This window comes from Nannospalax galili, unplaced genomic scaffold, assembly GCF_000622305.1.
Source record: "Nannospalax galili isolate Female #2095 unplaced genomic scaffold, S.galili_v1.0 scaffold125, whole genome shotgun sequence".
In the NCBI taxonomy this organism is placed as follows: Eukaryota; Metazoa; Chordata; class Mammalia; order Rodentia; family Spalacidae; genus Nannospalax; species Nannospalax galili.
Genome location: NW_008354705.1, coordinates 183,916 through 202,156, shown reverse-complemented (window position 1 = coordinate 202,156; position 18,241 = coordinate 183,916).

Genomic DNA, 18,241 nt, shown 5'->3' with positions numbered 1-18,241 from the left:
GGGGGGGTGGGGGTAAGTGGATCTGCTGGGGGAGTCCTCAGGGCTTTCCTGTCCTTGCCCAGGAGCCTGCCAAGCCCCTCCTCATAACCAGTGGAACCTGCCTGACTCACAGGCTCCTGCCCTGCTAACCCTGAGGCCTCTCAGGAGCCTGAGCCCCAGTCTGCCTGGAGCTCTGGTGCAGAGGGGTGGGACAATTTTAGGATCCTCCCTGACCACCCTTCAGCACAAAGGACTAGCAGGAGAGTGTAGCAAAGAGCTGGTGAAGGGATTCCGTCGTGGGATGTGTAACTAAAAAGAAAATGAAATCCCCGGAAGCCCTGGAAACTGAGGAAATGGGATGAGGAGGAAGGCTCAGGCTTTGGTTTTCTCACTGGGAAGGGGGGCCATTGTGAGATTAGCCTATGAAGCTGCTGGGGTAACTTCTATGTTGTTTTGGTCATTTGCGGGGTGGGGAGGTGGAGGCTAGTCCCTAGCCTCATAGTACACTCTCCTAATGGATCCCCTCTCTTAGCCATAGAAATCAGACCATAACAGAGGCTGGTGGATTATTCTGTGTGCCTGAAGCCTGACTTCTGTGTTGGCAAAGCCAACATGGTCCTGTGATGAGTATCAACTTGTGATTCACAAGTATGTTTTATATTTCCAGCCTGGATCCTAAAAGCACTTCCCTTCTTCCCCCCTACCTCCCTCTCCAGCCTCCAACACAAGGCTCCCACAGAGAAGTCAAGTCCTGTGACAGCTTTTCACATTGAGCCAAGGAAGGAGCGAGTGGCCAGCTCTGCCCTGTGACACACACACACAGCCTCCAGCAGTCACATGGCTTCCAGCTGCCACCGTTTGCCCTCTGCCCCCGACCTGGTACTCTCTTCCTGGCAGGCTTCCTAGACTGACTTGTCCCTCCAAGCTATACTTTGGCAGACAATGGGACTAAGGGACAGAGTGCCAACAGGCTTGGACAGCTGTGTCCCAGCTGACCTCAAGGTGGGAAGCCATCCAGGAGTCTCCTGAACACTATGTGGTGTGCTCGCAGGGAATTGGGTGCCTTCCTGGCTGGCCTGAGGCAGAAGTAGATGGAACTGTTGGCAGTCGGTTTCTCATAGCCAGCCCCAGCCGGTGCCCTCATAAGCTGAGAGCTTGAGACCTGGGTGCTGAGTGAGGCTATGTAGGCAGTCAAGAGCACCATCTGATGCAGCTCATGGAAAGGCTGGAAGCCAGGCACTGCCAGGCCTTGGAGAGAGAGAAGAAGGCAAATACAGGAGGTGGCATACTCCAAAAACAAAATTCCACAAAAATACCCAACTCCAGCACAATGGTCCCCAACTGGGAGCTGTTTTCCACCTAGGGGACATTTGACAGTGTTTGGGGACATCTTGGATTGTCAAAATTGGGGGAGTACTAGTGTCATTAGTGGGTAGGGGTCAAGGAAACCATTGTGACGTAGTCTACATTGCACAGGATTATCTGGCCCCAATGTGAACAGTACCATCATATTCAAGCCTTGGTCATGAAAGAAAGCCTTCCGGGGGCAATATTTGAACATGACCCTATAAATCAACTCACAAGAATGACCCATAACTGTGATTCCCAGACTTGGAACACTTCAGAACCTGCCTGGCACCCTCAAATTCAAACCCAAATCCTCAGTACAAACACCAATGTTTTCTTCTGTGGTCTAGGCCTGACTCACCTTAGCCTTACCTTTTGCTGGGTTCTGGTCACAACCAAACTATTCATAGTTCCTAAATACTCTAAGACCCTTGCCAGTGGAGTCTAGAATGTTCTCTCACTCCTGTCTGGTAAATATCCATCCTGTTGGGACCAGCTGTGACATTTCCTCTTCTCAAAAGCCTTCCCTTGTAACATTCCTGCATTCCCCACCTTTGGTATAGCACAAAGCTCCTGTTCCATAGACCATCACACAGGGTAGGTGCTAGGATGGTTGACTTGTATGTCTGTCTCTGCCACCAGACTATAGATTACTTCAACATCCAGGTCTCTCTACCCAGTGGCTAAAGAGACCTTAAACAATGGGAGCTGCACACTGATCTCTCCCTGACTGTGTGGTAAATGGGCACACCTGGCCTCAATGGCAGAAGATACTTGGAGAGCTGAAGAAAATACAGAGAGAAAATGTGATATTAACTGAACTGAAATAAGGCAGGAGAGCTGGGGAGATGCTCAGTAAGGGCTTGCCTTGCAAGCATGAGGACAAGAGCTCTGATCCCAGAACCCATGTGAAAAGGAAGGTATAGAAGCCTCTGTGATCCCAGCACTCAAGAGGCAGAAACTGGGGATCCATGGGGCAAACTGGCTAGCTAGACTAGACAAAATCAGTGAGCCCCATGTTCAGTGAGCGCCTCAGTAGCCAGTAGAAGCTGAGGGCCTTGACCTCATTCAGGATCAAGCCTAAAACCTCAAAGAGAATGGAACAGGCAGCACTGTTAATAGCAGGCACTTGCCACCACTTCTTTGACATCTTACCCATTAAGAATTTAAAAATTATGAACTTGTGACTTCAGTTCTGATTGTTTAGTAAACATTATTTTCCTTGTACAATATGAAGATGCTGACATTCAAGGGAGTGAAGAGACTGCCTCTATTTCTTTGATACCTTACCCATTAAGAATTTAAAAATTATGAACTTATGACTTCAATTCTGATTGTTTAGGAAACATTACTTTCCTTGTAAATAAACATGCTGTATGGGCAAGGTGCATCATCTCTTAAGACACTAATGGAAATAAAAGTTAAATCTCTAAATGATGAGTAACTAAATAAATCAGAGTGAAGAGTGATCAAGGACACCCAGCATTAACTTTGAACTTCCACGTGCATGTATACACACATGTACATGCACCTCACATGTGTGCTCCCATATGCATGCAAATATACATACACCCCTGGGGCTTGCTGTCAGCCAGTCTAGCAGAACCAAGGAGCTCCAGGTTCAGTGAAAGATCTTGACTCAAAAGCTAAGTTAAAGAGGGATTGAAGAAGGCACCTGGTGCTGACTCTGATTTCCAGATGCACAAGCACTCATGTACCTGTCCATGTGCATCCACACACACACACACACACACACACACACACACACACACACACACACAGAAGAAACAAGGGACAGGAAAGAGTCCTAAAGGATCAGTCAAACAAGAGTCCAAACCTAAGCCACAGAGGCACAGTGTGAGAAATCAAAAGGGAGCTGGGTAGCCAGTTCCACAGGGGTATCTGTAGGCTCCCAGCACACCTCAGCTAGACAAATGGCATCGAAGGATGGAATTGCCACCAAGTACTTGCAGTGCTTGTCATGAAGGTGGAAAGATTTGATCATTTACACAAGCAAGTAAGTACTCTTGCTTTTCCTCAAATCAGTCCCAGAGAAGATGGAGTGGTATGATGCCTTTCCATTTTGTACATGAAGATGCTGATGTTCAAGGGAGTGAAGAGACTGCCTCCAAATGCCCATGGACTGCCCTCCATTCTGTGTCAGCCGGGACAAGATCAATTGGCTTGTTTCTGTACCATTGACTTTATTTCAAAAAATAATCTCAAGAGACAACAAAAAAAAGAAGAATTCACCAATGCATCTCTTCTATAATCAAGCTATAATAAACCACACATATTGAAAGTATGCTATTGGGTTAGAATTAACTTATGTGTATTCACTGTAACATCTCCCCCTTGTCCTCTTTTATCTCCACTGCCCCCATCTTCACAAGCAACTACTGATCTGCTTTCCATTGTATAGAGCAATTTGCGTTTTCTTGCAGATCAGTCTGAGGTTCAAGTATCTTGTTGTATATATCAAGAGTTCACTCTTCTTTATTGCCAAATAGCATTCCATTGTACGGTCATATGACAATTTGTTTATCCATTCACTTGCTGATAGACATTTAGGTTGTTTCCATTTTGGAATAATTGCAAATAAAACTTCCATGACCATTTTCAAACAAGTTTCTATATGGACATTTGTCTTTATTTTTCCTGTTTAAATATCTAGGGGAAATATCTGGGTCACATGATCAGTGTACACTTAACTTTTTAAGAGATTGTCACACTGTTTTCCAAAGTAATGGTACCAGTTTACATTCCCACCAGCAGTAGATGAGAACTTTGGTTTCCCCAGGGCCATATCAACAGTAGGTATGGTCAGTCTTTTTCAGGTTAGCTGTTTTAGTGAATAATGGTGCCACATCATGATTTTAATTTGCATTGATGATGTTGAACATCTTTCATGTGCCTAGCTCCCATCCATGTATCTTCACCGGTGAAATGTCTACTCAAAAATAGACACCGAAAGAGGTTTTGTTTTCCTAGATATAGGACACAGTAAAGTTTGTACTTGTGACCATGTTATTTGGAATGTGTCAGATCTGGTTTTATTTCTTGGTTTAACCACTTGTACAATTTAGGATAAGTGTCCAACCCTCCCTAAACTTCATTTTCCTCTTGTTTAAAGTACAGAAAACAGAATCTGAAAACTTTTTTGAGAAAAGATCAAATAATGTCTGTGAATTCCTCGACTCAAGACCCCACATATAAATATTAATAAATATTATTAATAATCATCATAGCATCCTCCACTGGTCTAATTTGAATTATCACCAAAAAAATCTCTGGTATGCCTCAGAAATGAATGTCTGTGAGGTACATGTAAATGGAGTTTAGTACGATGCACTGTGTCCGATCCAAAAGAGTCTTCAGAGATACTACAGGTCCTCTAGAAGTCAGAGCCTGAGGTCGAATTACAATGCTGGACTTTACTGGAATGGTGAAAACTCAGTGATTTGGGCAGAAAAAAAATGGGGAAGCATGATAAATGAAGATTTACAGCTTAGCATGCAAATAGGTGCCCAAGAGACATAATAGATCTCAGGATAATGCTTGCTCAGCACCTCAAAATTCCTTGAAACATTTGCCAAGAAAGGAGACACTTCCTAGAAGCCCAGGAGAGAAATAGCAGGAGACACTTCTCTGACACCTTCCCCCAAGATTCACTTCGTGAATAGCAATCTCCTGTTCACTTCTGAGCTGTGTATTGAGTGCCATGGTGGCCACGCAGGAGAACACACCCCACACTCTGCATTTGTTGCATTTTTTCTGAGTTCAAAAGGTAATGGGCAGCTTGGCGCAGGAGGGTACAGGGTAAGGGAGATGCAGCAGGTGCACAGACTGAAGTCTGATCAGGCTGATATCTTACTTTCTTTTCCTGTTCTATGATAAAACACTGACAAAAGCAACTTAAGAAAGGAAGGGTTTATTTTACCTCACAGTGCAAGGTACAGGCCATCATGGTGAGAGAGTTAAGGCAGTGGGAGCTTGAAGCAGCTGGTCCATTATATAATGTCCACAGCCAGAAGAAGGGAGCAATGAATGCTCACATACTAGTGCTCAGCTCCCCCCACCCCCGCCCCCGCTCCTTGGTGTTCAGTCCGGGGCCCAGCCCATGAAATGAAATGGTGTCGCCAACATTCAGGATGGGTCTTCCCATCTCATCCCAGTTGAGAAAAATCCCTCACAGACATGCTCCTCTAGAGGCCCATTTCCCAAGTGAATCTAGATTTTGTCAAGTTGACAGTCCATGCTAACCTTAGCCATCACCACTGGAAATCTCATCAGTAGACTCTGAGTCAATGATTTGAGAGCACGAGGTTTGGGGTAAGACAGAGGGAGGAAAAGCCAGGGAAGAGAAAGCAAGGCAGATAATTTATGGCGTGGAGATGAGCCAGTCACTGTGGTGGATGTGATGGGCTGAGTGCTACTGGGAACCTCTGGTAGACGACAGGAAACGCATTTCAGGGATTTCCCACTATCTCTCAAAGAAAGGAAAAGGGTCCCTATTGCTAACAGAAGGGAACCTTTGATTTAGCCCGAAATGTCCAGTGACACATCTGCTACATGGGGTGAAGGGTGGTCAGCAAGTTTTTCCTTAAAGGGCCAGAGAGTCGCTATTTCAAATGTGCCCAATTAGTTTGTGTTGCAACTGGTCAACCTAACGGTTGCATTTCAGTCATAAGCAATGCCATACATGCATGGGAATGACTGTGACCCAACACAATTTTATTTTTAAAACCAGGCAGTCCACCTTCAGGCAATAATCTTTAAAGCCCAGTTTTGCAGGTTACATCCTATTTCCCAAATGGAGAAACTGAGGCTGAGTAGAGAAAGAGAGCTAGTTGCCTAAGTAGGCTGAAACAAATCTGATTTTCTGACAAATATTTTCTCCACTCTGCTTGGTGACTTCCTTCTTCCAAGTTTTGTGTGCATGTTGAGGGAATTGGCAGCCAGAGCTATTCCAGGAAGTATTCATGTAACCTCCAAAACTTCAATACATTGGCCTGTTTCCTCATAGTGGCTAGAAAGCTTCAGGGACCAAAGCCTCCCAAGCTCCAAGAATGGCGCAGAGAAACTTCCTGTCCTATGTCACTGAGCAAGGCTGCTTTGGAAGCCTCTCCAGTGCCAGGCCCTCTGCCATCAGCTTTGGCCTCTGTAGCCTTGGCAGAGCATCTCCCAGCTGTGGCCACAAAGCACAGAGCGAAAAAAGCAGTTAGAGCTTTGGATCCTGTAAAACCTCTAAAAATATCCAGGAATGTGTGCACATATGTGGCCCTTCTGTGATCGGAACATCTGGGGAGAAGATCAAATGCTCCTGCTTTAATTGGCTTCAACTGCGAAGAGTTTGGACAGGAATGGAAGTTGAAAATCATTGCCTTTACTGGGGGAGGCGGGGAGGACGTCACAAAGCTTTGGTGTGTTGTTGTTGTTGTTGCTGAAGACAAAATAAGTTACATATAGAGAATTCTCCCCTAGGGTGAGTCCTGGACCTCTGTTTCCTTGGGATTCTGGGGATTGTTCTCCTAACGGGGAGCGGGGGTGGAAAGTTCATTGGCTACAAGCTTGAATTCCTGATTTGATGCCTTTATTTTTTTAAAGGATGATTAAAATGCCAAGTCTTTTAATAAAAACATTAGGAGTGGACATAAGTGACATCTTTAAATGTCAGATTTGAAGAAGGGCTCGTGTAAACCAGGCACTTGTCAGATAGGGGAGCAGAGACTCAAAGAGAGCCTGGTGTAACTGGGAGGGTGAAAGACACAAGGCTGATAGACAAGTTCTAGCCCTCAGCCCACTGGAGCATTGGAAAGGGGAGTTAGAGCGACATTTTCATCCTCATTCTGCCCCACTCAGCCACAGGATCTCCTCTGCATCCTGAAGATGAATGAAGATGTTTAGCTTTGTCTGGATGGCCCAGGCTTAGAACTTCTAGACTTTGTACATCTGCTTGTTATAGACCAAAGGGTCCCTTGAAGGATGAGCAAAGACAGGTGGGTATCTACTTCCTGAATTAAGGCTGTAGCTCTGAGGCAAGGAAAGCAAGCTACGTCTTAAAGCTTGGGCTGCCCAAGAAAGTCATTCACCCAGTCCACTCTCTTCTGGGCCACTCTTGGGTCCCAGTGGCCTTTGGGGAGCAAATAGAAGCTTCCGGACCTAGTGCTTCAGCAGGAGAGAGAGGAAGGTTCAGAGAGAGATTCCAAAGGAGAAGATGCAGAAGGAGACGGTCTTAGATAAGCCTGCTACTTGATTGCATACCAGAACATCCCAGCTTGGCTGTTATGGTGGTCCATAATCCAAGCATCTCCTTCATTTATCCCCACAACAGGTGCCACCAAATATGCCCTCTGGAGGCTGACCTTCTGTTTCTCTCTGGTTATTCTAAAGGCTCATAGACAAGCCCATTAGGGGCATAATTATCATCTGCAAGAAAGTCATGCATCCTCAGACCAGCCCTAGTAGGACCTCGGCAATGCTGCCCCTTCCTATCATTACCACTTGGTCCCAGATGGACCCACTGAAATGGGAGGGCCACACACCCAATGTCTCTGGCAAAGCCTCTTTCATCCTGCCTCCCACTCTATTCCTAGCTAAAAGGTCATGTTCTTTCCTCCAACCATGTGGAGAACAAGCTCAAAACTACATAGGACATCCAAGAACAATAAACCATAATTGCAGTCAAATCACCTGAACTTGTCACCACCCTATCAGGTTATCACTTTGTGGTCCTCATTTTAATCAATCCACAGAAATATTAATAAACATGGCCCTCTTGCCACAGAGGAAAAAAATCAAATTATATCAAGACTTCTTCTAACTCTTGTTACTTTCTGTTCTGATTGATCCCAGCCCTAAACACTATATAGGAGCCTGGTGGGGAAACTGAGTCTCTCATTCAGGAACTGCAGATGGTTGGGGGCACCTTCTCCTGCAGCACCATCACACTTCCAGGTGGACCCATCCAATAATCCAATATGTACTGCTTTTCCAAGATTCAGCAGAGCAAATGACTGTGTCAGGACTCTCCAGTAACATCTGGAGAGCGAGTTAGCCTCAAAATTGCCAATCATACACAATAGCTTCCAAGAGATAAAGGCCTGGGAGTAAATGGGATTAAAGGGTTCTTCCTAGGAGTCCAGCTCTGTAATTGAGACTATCCAAATGGCAGGGATCAGCTTCATTTCATATCTACTTCTAGGGCTGTCCTGCTGTATGTATTGGTTGGTCACGTGGTATCAGTGTTCATTAAAAAGATCTCAAGATTTTTTTTTTAATTTGGGAAATAGAAAAATGAGACCAGAGAACTACTTGATCTGCTTCTAGTCTAGATCTGACTCAGGAAGGGAGATATAAAGTCAAATTGATCCCCAGATATGCTTTGATTTTTATGCTCTGTAGATATGGGACTGATATCAGGCAGATACTGTTTAAGGTGACCTCACATCCAGAATGTCTCAACAAAGTCCAAGGCCTGCTGTCCTGAATTCCTGTCTGATTTAACACCTACCTAGGATTTATTTTCAGGCATGTTGGGTGGGGGTGTTTATCTGCACTGTACAAATCTGACTGGTGAGATGGCTTGCACGGTGACAGCATACTTCCAGGTACAAGTTGGAACAGGTGACAAGTCTAATTAGCAGGTAAACCCTGAGGAAAACAGGCCAAGATGTCCATTCATTCATTCCAGATATAGGGGAAGAGGCAAGGAGTAGAGGAAAGTCCTCATGAAAGAACAGGTAAGATTTGAGACTCTTTTCCTGGCCCAAGAATTACAGCCACACCCTGTAAGTCAGAGAAAACCAAACTATGGGGGCCTTTTGGCCACAGATCACCTTCCGAGGGGACAGTCATAGCTTCCTGTGTGCTCTACTCACAAACAGCACTGTTCTGACTAGGTGATGGGCACTGCTCTACTGGGGTGCTAAGATTATGATGATAAAAGGATTTCAAACACTCACCTGCTTCAAGCGTCTGATACAGATGCATAAAGCATCATGTGGAGAAAGAGTATAGGTTTGGCAAGGATGGGAGCCATCATTGATCTGGAATGCTGGCCTGGGTTCAGGAGTAGAGCTCATCTGCACACTTGCCATCAGTTGCTTACCATTCCTGTGCTATCAAGAAGAAGAGCTTTCAACAGGAGGAATAATAAACTTTTTAAAAATCTTACTTCCACCCAGCAGACCCTCCCAGATCCTTTTTCTATTCTGGACTCACCATATCCATTCTGCGGTTGGCTGAGAAAGGTCTGGGGCTGCTGTACTTGCGTGACTCCCCTCTCTCACACACTTCTAACTTGGTAAGGATAGGAGTTTTAACCCTGCTCTATCAGTTTGGAAAAACACTCTTTGCATTTTGTGCTCTTTCCCTTGAGAATGGCATTCCTTCATTTTGCTCATAGGCGTGACCTGGGATGGCATCTAGTGTAGGCCCCAGTCTATCCAGGGGCACAAAGTTGGGTCTTTCTGTTAGGGTTCCATCTAGGTTACCTCATCAAGGTAGGAAGAGCTGATACTAAAGCTTTCTCTACGATAATAACCATTTTCCCTCTCATTTCTTTGGACCTATGCTATGTTATTTTCCTCATCGTTGTGATTAAATACCTGACAAGAAGCAGCTTAAGGAAGGAAGGGTTTCGTTTGGCTCACAGTTCCAGGAAATACAATCCATCATACTAGGAGCATGAGGCACCTGGCCATACTGTGTCTGGGTCAGGAAACACACGGAGATGAACACTGTGCTCACTTTGATTTCTCCTTTTTGTTCAGTCCAGAACCCCAGCCACATGCTTTCAGGGTGGGTCCCACCTCTTAAGTTAAACTTTTCTAGAAACATTCTCACAGATACACCCAGGGACCTGTCAACCAAGAACAGCCATCATGTATACATTATTCCTAGACCTAGCTGGACTAGTGCCAGACAGAGTGGGAAGCTAATCAAGGACTCATATACTTAGGAGCCCAGCAAAATACCTTACCATTTAGCACTACCACCAATATTATATACAACTTCATAGAGATATAAGTATGAAAGATAATGTAGAAAATACTTAGGACTCAGGTCACTGTTACACAGATAGCTATAATTAGAATTATGTTAGCAATAATAACAACAACCAGTGTTACTTGAAGACCAAATCTTTCCTTATTCTATTTAATTTTTGGCCAAAAGAACATGTCCTGAAGTGAACAGAAAACAATTCTCTTGAAAAAAAAAATAACTGGACAACATCAGGCTGTGTGAATTTTCCCTAGCATCCCATTAGTGAGAAATTCAATACAGATTCCATTCCAGACCCACTGTTCAGACGAATGTACTGCACATAATGGAAAGTTTGATATCAGCCACCTTGTTTCCTAGGTTTTCTATCTTGTGAGAGTTCCATCATGTCTTTCTGGAGGCCCAGGGTAAAGTGTGTACTTTAACGGGCTGGGATTCTAGGTATGGGGTGTTCAGCTGTTAAGAAACCTTGGAGGCCTTTGATGAGCTGTCTTCAGGATGGCTAGAAGTTAGGCGGTGGGTGTGCATACTGGCTCCTTCATAGAAATGGTCCCAGTGCCATTGCAATGGGACAGGGTGGATAGGACAGCTCTTGGGAAGGAACTAGCTTCCATCCTTAAGAGTGACTATAAAGATGGCACTTGTATATTTTAGTAAGTTCTAAAGTTTAACGTTTATTAGGTAAGGAAAACGATTATGTGTTTTGAGTATGAGCTCTGAAAACATGCTGATACAGATGCTGAAAGCCCTGTTCTCCCAGGATAGCTTGGATGGATGAGAAAGCCAGGGGTGATGGCCAGACCATGACCGGGTAAATAAATGTTGGACAAAGATGGTTAAAGGCCTCTGCTTTCACAATGAGCCAAAGAACTCAGAAACAGAAGGCCCAAAGATATGGGTCCTGACTAGGCCAGTGAGGCAGTGGGGAGTTGAAGAAAGCTAAAGTCTCATGTAACTTCAGACATGCACTATGGTAGTTAAAGAGTAATCCACCTGGGTGAGGTGGTGCATGCCTTTTATCCTAACGCTGCACAGGCAGAGGCGAGGCAGGCAGACCTCTGTAAGATGGAGTCCAGCCTGGTCTACCTAGCAAGTTCCAGGCCATCTGAGGTTACAGGGAGGCCCTGTCTCAAAAAAAAATAAAAGAGTAATCCATCCAAAGTGATTTTAAGGGTGCCCACTCTCAAAGTCTACTGTATCAGAAATCATGAGTTTGAAAAACAATATGAAAATAGTATTTGGCCAAGGAACCAGGTAAACTCTAAATTCTGTGTTGACTCAACCGCTTTTTTCCTCATAAGGAACCCAAGGAGATAAACATGCCCAAAAGTGTTGAAATAAGACATTTGGTGAGGCTGAGGCTTTTGTACTAAAATCTATCCTAGAATAACCTAGGCTAGACCAGGTGGACAATTCCTTTGATGTCCACCAGAAGTTATATGCCTATGTGCCCACTTTCTAGCTAATAACAGAATACCTGATGCTAAGTATTTTATAAAGAAAATATGTTATTTATCTCAGTTAGGAAAGGCCCAGCACCAATACCTCTCAACATTGCTATGGAGACGAGTCATAGTCCAACCACTATTATATGAATAGTTACTGCTCCACTGTGGGCAGGGAACTGCTCTCACCCCAGAGAAAATACATCTGGGGCTGCTGGCATTTGTGTAAAACTTCCAGATTGGTCCCACTCTAGCCTCACAGAGTCCAGCTCTCATTTGCCGTTAAAAGGCTGAGAATGTTTTTTTTAATATTATTTTTATTTTATGTGTATGAGTGTATTGCCTGCATATATGTGAGTGCACCCGTGTCGTGCAATGCCACAGAGGTCAGAAGAGGGCATCAGATTCCCCTGGAACTGGAGTTAAGGACGGTTCATAGCCGCCATGTGGGTGCTGGGAATTGAACCTGGGTCCTCTGCGTGAGCAGTGAGCGCTCTTAACTGCTGAGCCATCTTTCCAGCCCCTTAAGGCTGAGAATGTTTTAAGGAAAGTGGCACACCATGCAGAGAAATGAAAGGAAGGAAGGCTTTAGTTCAGCCTGGGGAAGAACTTTCTAAGTTATTATTTTTATTATTATTTTGTTGATGTGTATGTGCAGGTGTATACACCATGTATGCATGCACGTGGAGGAACAGAGGTCAATGTTGGGAGTCTTTATCACTCTCCACCATATTTTTTAAGATAAGATTTCTCACTGAACCTGGAGTTCTCTGATTTGGCTAGACTGGTCAGCCAGTGAGTTCCAGGGATCTGCCTATCTCTGGCTCCCCAGCGCTAGGATCACAGACATGCACCACCATGCCCAGCTTTTTAAGTGAGTGCTGGGGATCTGAATTTGGATCCTTATGCTTGCTTAGCAAACATTTCACCAATTGGGCCATCTCTCCAGCCCTATAAACCTGAGGAAGAACTTTCTAAAGGCAAAGCTCTTCATATTGTAAGGGCTGCCTGCAAAGATCATGAGCTCTCTATCTTTGAAGGACAACATTTAATGGAAATGCTGTAGAAGATTTACAGCCTTGCTGCGCCTTAAATCTGAAATGTCCCCCCACAAGCTCCTGTTTTGAATTTGTTCTCCACCTGGCAGCACTGTACTGGTAAGCTGTGGAACCTTCTGAAGGTGAAGCCTCACTAGTGGGCATAGGTCACCAGGGGTGCACCTTTAAGAGTTACAGCATGGCCCCTGTTTCCAGCCTCACTCTCTGCTTCCCAGTCTTCTGTGATGTAAACAGATTGCCACACACTCCCACCATACCCTCCCTGCCTTGATGGACTGAAATCCTCTGAACCCATGAGCCAAAGTAAATCTTCCCTCCCTTAAGTTGTCCAATATTGTGATCACAGCAACACAAAAGTAACTTATGAAAGCTTCAAAATGGATAGATCAGTTAGGCTCTTTCCCATCCTGAGAAGCTATTAGACTGAATCACTTCAGTCACCCCAACTTCAATTTCCTGTTCTTCTGACCACTGAGGTTCCCTCTTTGCTACAACAGATTCTAACAATGGTGCCACATGCCTTGTGCGTTGTAGGTGAAGAAAACAAAATGAATAGCAAGCACAACACATTGACGGCGTGTGCTGTCCCTTCACTCCAAGGAAAACCACGCCGCTGGTGACAGACAGGACATTACAGGCAAAAGTGACGTGGTGGCTCCTGCATTGCCAGGATTGGAGACAAGAACGAGCTCATAAGGGTTTTAAGAACAAATACATATATATCACCCATTCTTCCTGATGTTTCATAAGTTCCTGCTTTTCCCTTCAGAAAGTGTGTTCTGGCACATCCTATATAATCCAGTTTCCCAACAACTTTAGGAGATGCCAAATATTTAATGACACCCCACCTAGAAACAATAAATACATTTGAGTCAGTCTTAGACTCCTGGGGAAAGGGATGCTGAAAATTTGATGAAAGGGATTAATAAATTATAACCAAGCTATTAAGATGTGAATCACTAAAGACTCCTGACACTCTTTTCCTTTCTCTAATTAGAACTGGGAAACAAATAAACAGACTCACCTCCCTTCTGCCTCCACATGCCAGAAGCCAATGCACAGGTCTAGTTCATGGGCTTTCATTTAGATGGTAAGATGGCATTCACCGATTGGCAATAAGACTCTGACAGTCAATTTAGAGACACTGTTCTGATTCTCTAAGCCAGATGTTAGGGTTTTATTGATGAGATGTCAGTCACACAGCTGGGGAAGGGGAAGGTCCGATTTGTGGTCCATGGGGTATCTTCCCAATCAAATTTTCCTGCTGATGGACTGGGATGGGTTCGAGCTGCATGACAATATTCAAGCTTCCTGGAAGGATACTTAGATTGTCTGCCCACCTCTTCTTTCTGTGTAGGCAGAAGCTGAGGCCAATGGAGAAGGAATATGTTGCTCAAAGTCATGCAAACTTGGATAGTAAAACCCATAGAAGGGGGCTAGGGATATGGCTCAGTTGGTAAAGTGCTTGCCACACAAGCATGAGGGCCTGAGTTTGGATCCCTAGGATCCACATAAAAATTCAGGTGCATTGGCAGTGCAGGCAGTGCAGGGTAAGGGGACAGGCAGATCCCTGAAGCTCATCAGCCAGCCAACCTAGTCAAATGGATGAGCTTCAGGTTCAGAGACAGCACCTGTCTTAAAAAACAAAAGTAGAGAGCAATTGAGCAAGACACTACACACACACACACACACACACACACACACACACACACACATACACCACGAACATGTATGTACATACAACACTCATACAAGGCTCATAGAAGAACCTGGGTCTTCTGACCCATGAATCGGTTTGTTTCTACACCTATTTTTGTACCTATTGTGAGAGCCTAGTCCAATGGCTCTGTGCCTCCCAATCTAATCACTAGAGCAACTTTTTGCAATACAACTGTTTGAGGATTACTCCTAGTGCAGGAAGGGAACCCCACCCAACATTTAACATAAGTAAAGCCTGAATGGCTTCTCCCTCTGAATACCAGTCATAGAGGTGTGGGGCCATATTCCTTCAGTCTGAGTGTAGAAACTGACTCTCACCCACCTCTGTATCCCAGAACCAGTGACAGTGGCAGCATAAAGGAGTCCAGGGTGGGGATAGAGGGTAAAAAGGGAATCACAAACATTCAGCTAATCTCAGGACTTTCATTTTGTTTCTAAGTGCAGAGTGATCCAAAGCCAAGAATAGATACAGTGGCTCCGAGCTAACAGTACAAAAATGCATTTTCCTTCAACTATTCCATGGGTTCTGCTTCAAGACCATTTTCAACAAATGTTTCTTCAGGTTTACTATATGCTAGGTGACAGATAAAGAGACTCCAATAACTCGGAAGGGAGACAGATGTCCCAATGGTTGTAACCTGAGATGTTGGTGTTCCATGACAGGCGTATTCTGGGGGCAGAATGACAGCTGTGCTGAGTGTTAAAGGATAAGTCAACTAGGGAGATGGTGAGGAAGGCTCAGACAAAGAGAACATATATTAAATCATGACATGAGGTGACCTGAGAAAGCTTGGCCAAAGTCAGAGGAAATACACAGGCACATTTTAACAATCTGGGCAAATGAAATATGAATATGTTTCCCTTTTTCCTTTTCCAGAAGAGGTCGTTACTGAATAGTGGAAGAAGCATAGGCTCGGGATAGGATTAACTCAATAAAAATCTAATGCTGCTAATTATAGTAGCTGAGTTTATACCATATATGCTGGGCTCTTGGGTTGCACAGCCACCACACAGTAACTGGATTATGACATCACTGAGCATGTGTTTGAAAACATATACTCGGGAGTACTACCCAGGACTAATGTGACCATCTGCTTCTCAGTCCTATTTACTGAGACCCAGGGATATGACACCATCAAATCCATCATCTTAGACTCAAGTTTGAAAACATTCAATCCCCTCTTTTGTCATAATGTTCAATAATCCCAATGTCTTCCTAGAGTGCCTCCAAGGTGACTCTTGTCAGAACACCCAGAAATATCATAGAGCACTGTAAAGCATGAGAGGCCATTACCCTGTCCACTCTTCAACTCAGGCACAGCAGATACCTGCCCACAGGCTTTCCTCATGGATCTAGACATGTACCCCTTAGTGGTGTGTGTGTGTGTGTGTGTGTGTGTGTGTGTGTGTGTTGCATGATGCCTACCATTTTCTCGAGTATGTGCACCCTCTATCCAATGCTTTCTCCTCTCCTGTGCCTCCATCCCTTCAGAGCTGATTCCCCCACACACACCCCAGTCTTCCCCCAAATGAACCGTTACCTGACCAGCCTTAAGACCCATCAGTATCACCTTTCCTGGGACAGCCACTCCCCGCTGACATGCAGTCATTCTCTCCCCCTCAGGGTTTCCCAAGCCCTTGGGAGCTTCCCCACCATTTGTCAGAACTCAGTTCACTCACACCCCACAAAAGACTGGATTCATGGAGCACAAGGACTCTTCCTAATTCATTCCAGGGTCCTTATACCAGTTGGGTCAACCTCCCAGGTAAGGAGATTCCAGGCTTGACTCTGCCACCTACTGGTGCCAGGCACAGCCTGCATCAAAAACCAGTACCCTTAGGGTGCTGCCCTCTTCTAGGGTGGGCCAGGGCGGATACAGAGGTGTCTCTAGATAGCCTTCTTGCTCTAACAATTCCCTCCACTGTGCCTCACTGCAGATCACACAGGTGCCAACGGGGTGTGGTGAAGTGTTCCTGGTCAGCCCCGCTACTCTCCGCAGTCCAAACAATGTCTCCATTGCAACTTGCAGAGAGAGTGTCTGTCGGGGGTGGGGCACCCTTCTGATTTCCCTGCACATTAATTTTGCCCCTCTTATTAGAGCTCTTCAACTATTTTACTGAGATTTTTTGCAAGAGATGAAATAAAATACATATATTCATACTTGTGTCTTGGACCTCATCAAAGTAGTGAAGCATGTAGTCTTTTAAGAAATATTTTCTACTAAAGGATGCTCAGTCTAGTCTGGTATCTTCTGATGCTAACTGATTCAGTCTCTAATTATGGGGTTTCAACCCCATGTTCTCCAGTTACTGCCTACATGATCTTAAACCAATTACATAACCTCTCTGAATCCGTTTTCCCTTCTGTAGAATGGGAAGGATGCCACCTGTTGCAGTTTGAATACGAACTGTTCCCCACAGACTCACTTGTTAAAGTTTAGGTCCCCAGCTGGTGGCACTATTTTGGGAAGTTCTGGAACTTTAGAAGTTGAGGCCTAGTTGAAGGAAATAGATCCACAGGGGAGGGCCCTTGGGTCTAGCCCCCTCCTGTTTTCTCCTTCTTATGTTTCCTGGCCACCAAGATGTGAACTGCCTTGCTCTGCCAAGCATTCCCCACCATGATGAAAGGACATCTCTGAAACCAGGAATCAAAATAAATCTTCCCTTCCTTTAAGTTGTTTATATCAGGTATTTGGTCACAAAGACACAAAAGTAATAAATCACTATTCTCACAGGGTGTTATAAACTTGAGGAGCAATTATCAATTGCTCATAATAGATACTCAATCACTTCCCTCCTGTGTTTAGGTTTAATTGTTCTTTGCATACAGTGTTTTTTCCTTCTATATTATCTTCTAAACCTCTAGGGAAGAAAAAGATTGCCAAAACCTTACATACCCCAGAAATGAACTGAGAAGATTAATTCTGAGACGCACCTATTAGACTGGAACCTGGACTTTTCATCAAGTCCGGTTTCACTGACAAGTTTGAGCAACAAGTTGAAGTGGGTCAAGATACGAAGTTGACGCAGTCCCTGCTTCCCTTGTATCCTCTCCCCTGGTGGGTCCATATCAAGCCTCCAACTCAAACATCAGTTTGTGGTTTCTGGGCAGAACTCACATCTCCCAAGTCCCAGCCACCACTATGCCCAAAATGATAATCACTTGAGAATGTTAATTGAATGCTATAATTATAGACTATGCATAATAGGCATTTTGCACTGATGTTGTACACTGCCAAGAAAATATTTACTTGGCTAACTCAAGTCCGTGACCAAGTCTATTTTTTCACAACAGAAATAATGCTTTCATTTGGCATCACCAGACGCACCCGTGGGAAGCATCCTGAATGCTGCAAGCATAATCAAGATGTCTCATGCTTATGCCCCCTTACAAGTCCTATAACTCTTTCCTTTGCAAGAATATCCCTGTCTTATGTGAGCCCTTTCTTGCTCCTTCCTGAATTTTCAGGAAATCAGCTACTTGGTGAAGATTCATTGAGGAAAAACAGGAAAGCCTGGAGCTTGAGTTCAGATTTCTTATCTCAAACCCACTCCTATCAAATGTATTATTTCTTTGCCCTAAGTGCTCACTTCCCTTTGGATTTTGGTCCATGCTGTTCAGTAAAGCATCCTAAAATCACAGGTTGTCTTGCAAAGGCCGCCTCCTCTGCCTCTGTAACTCACCTC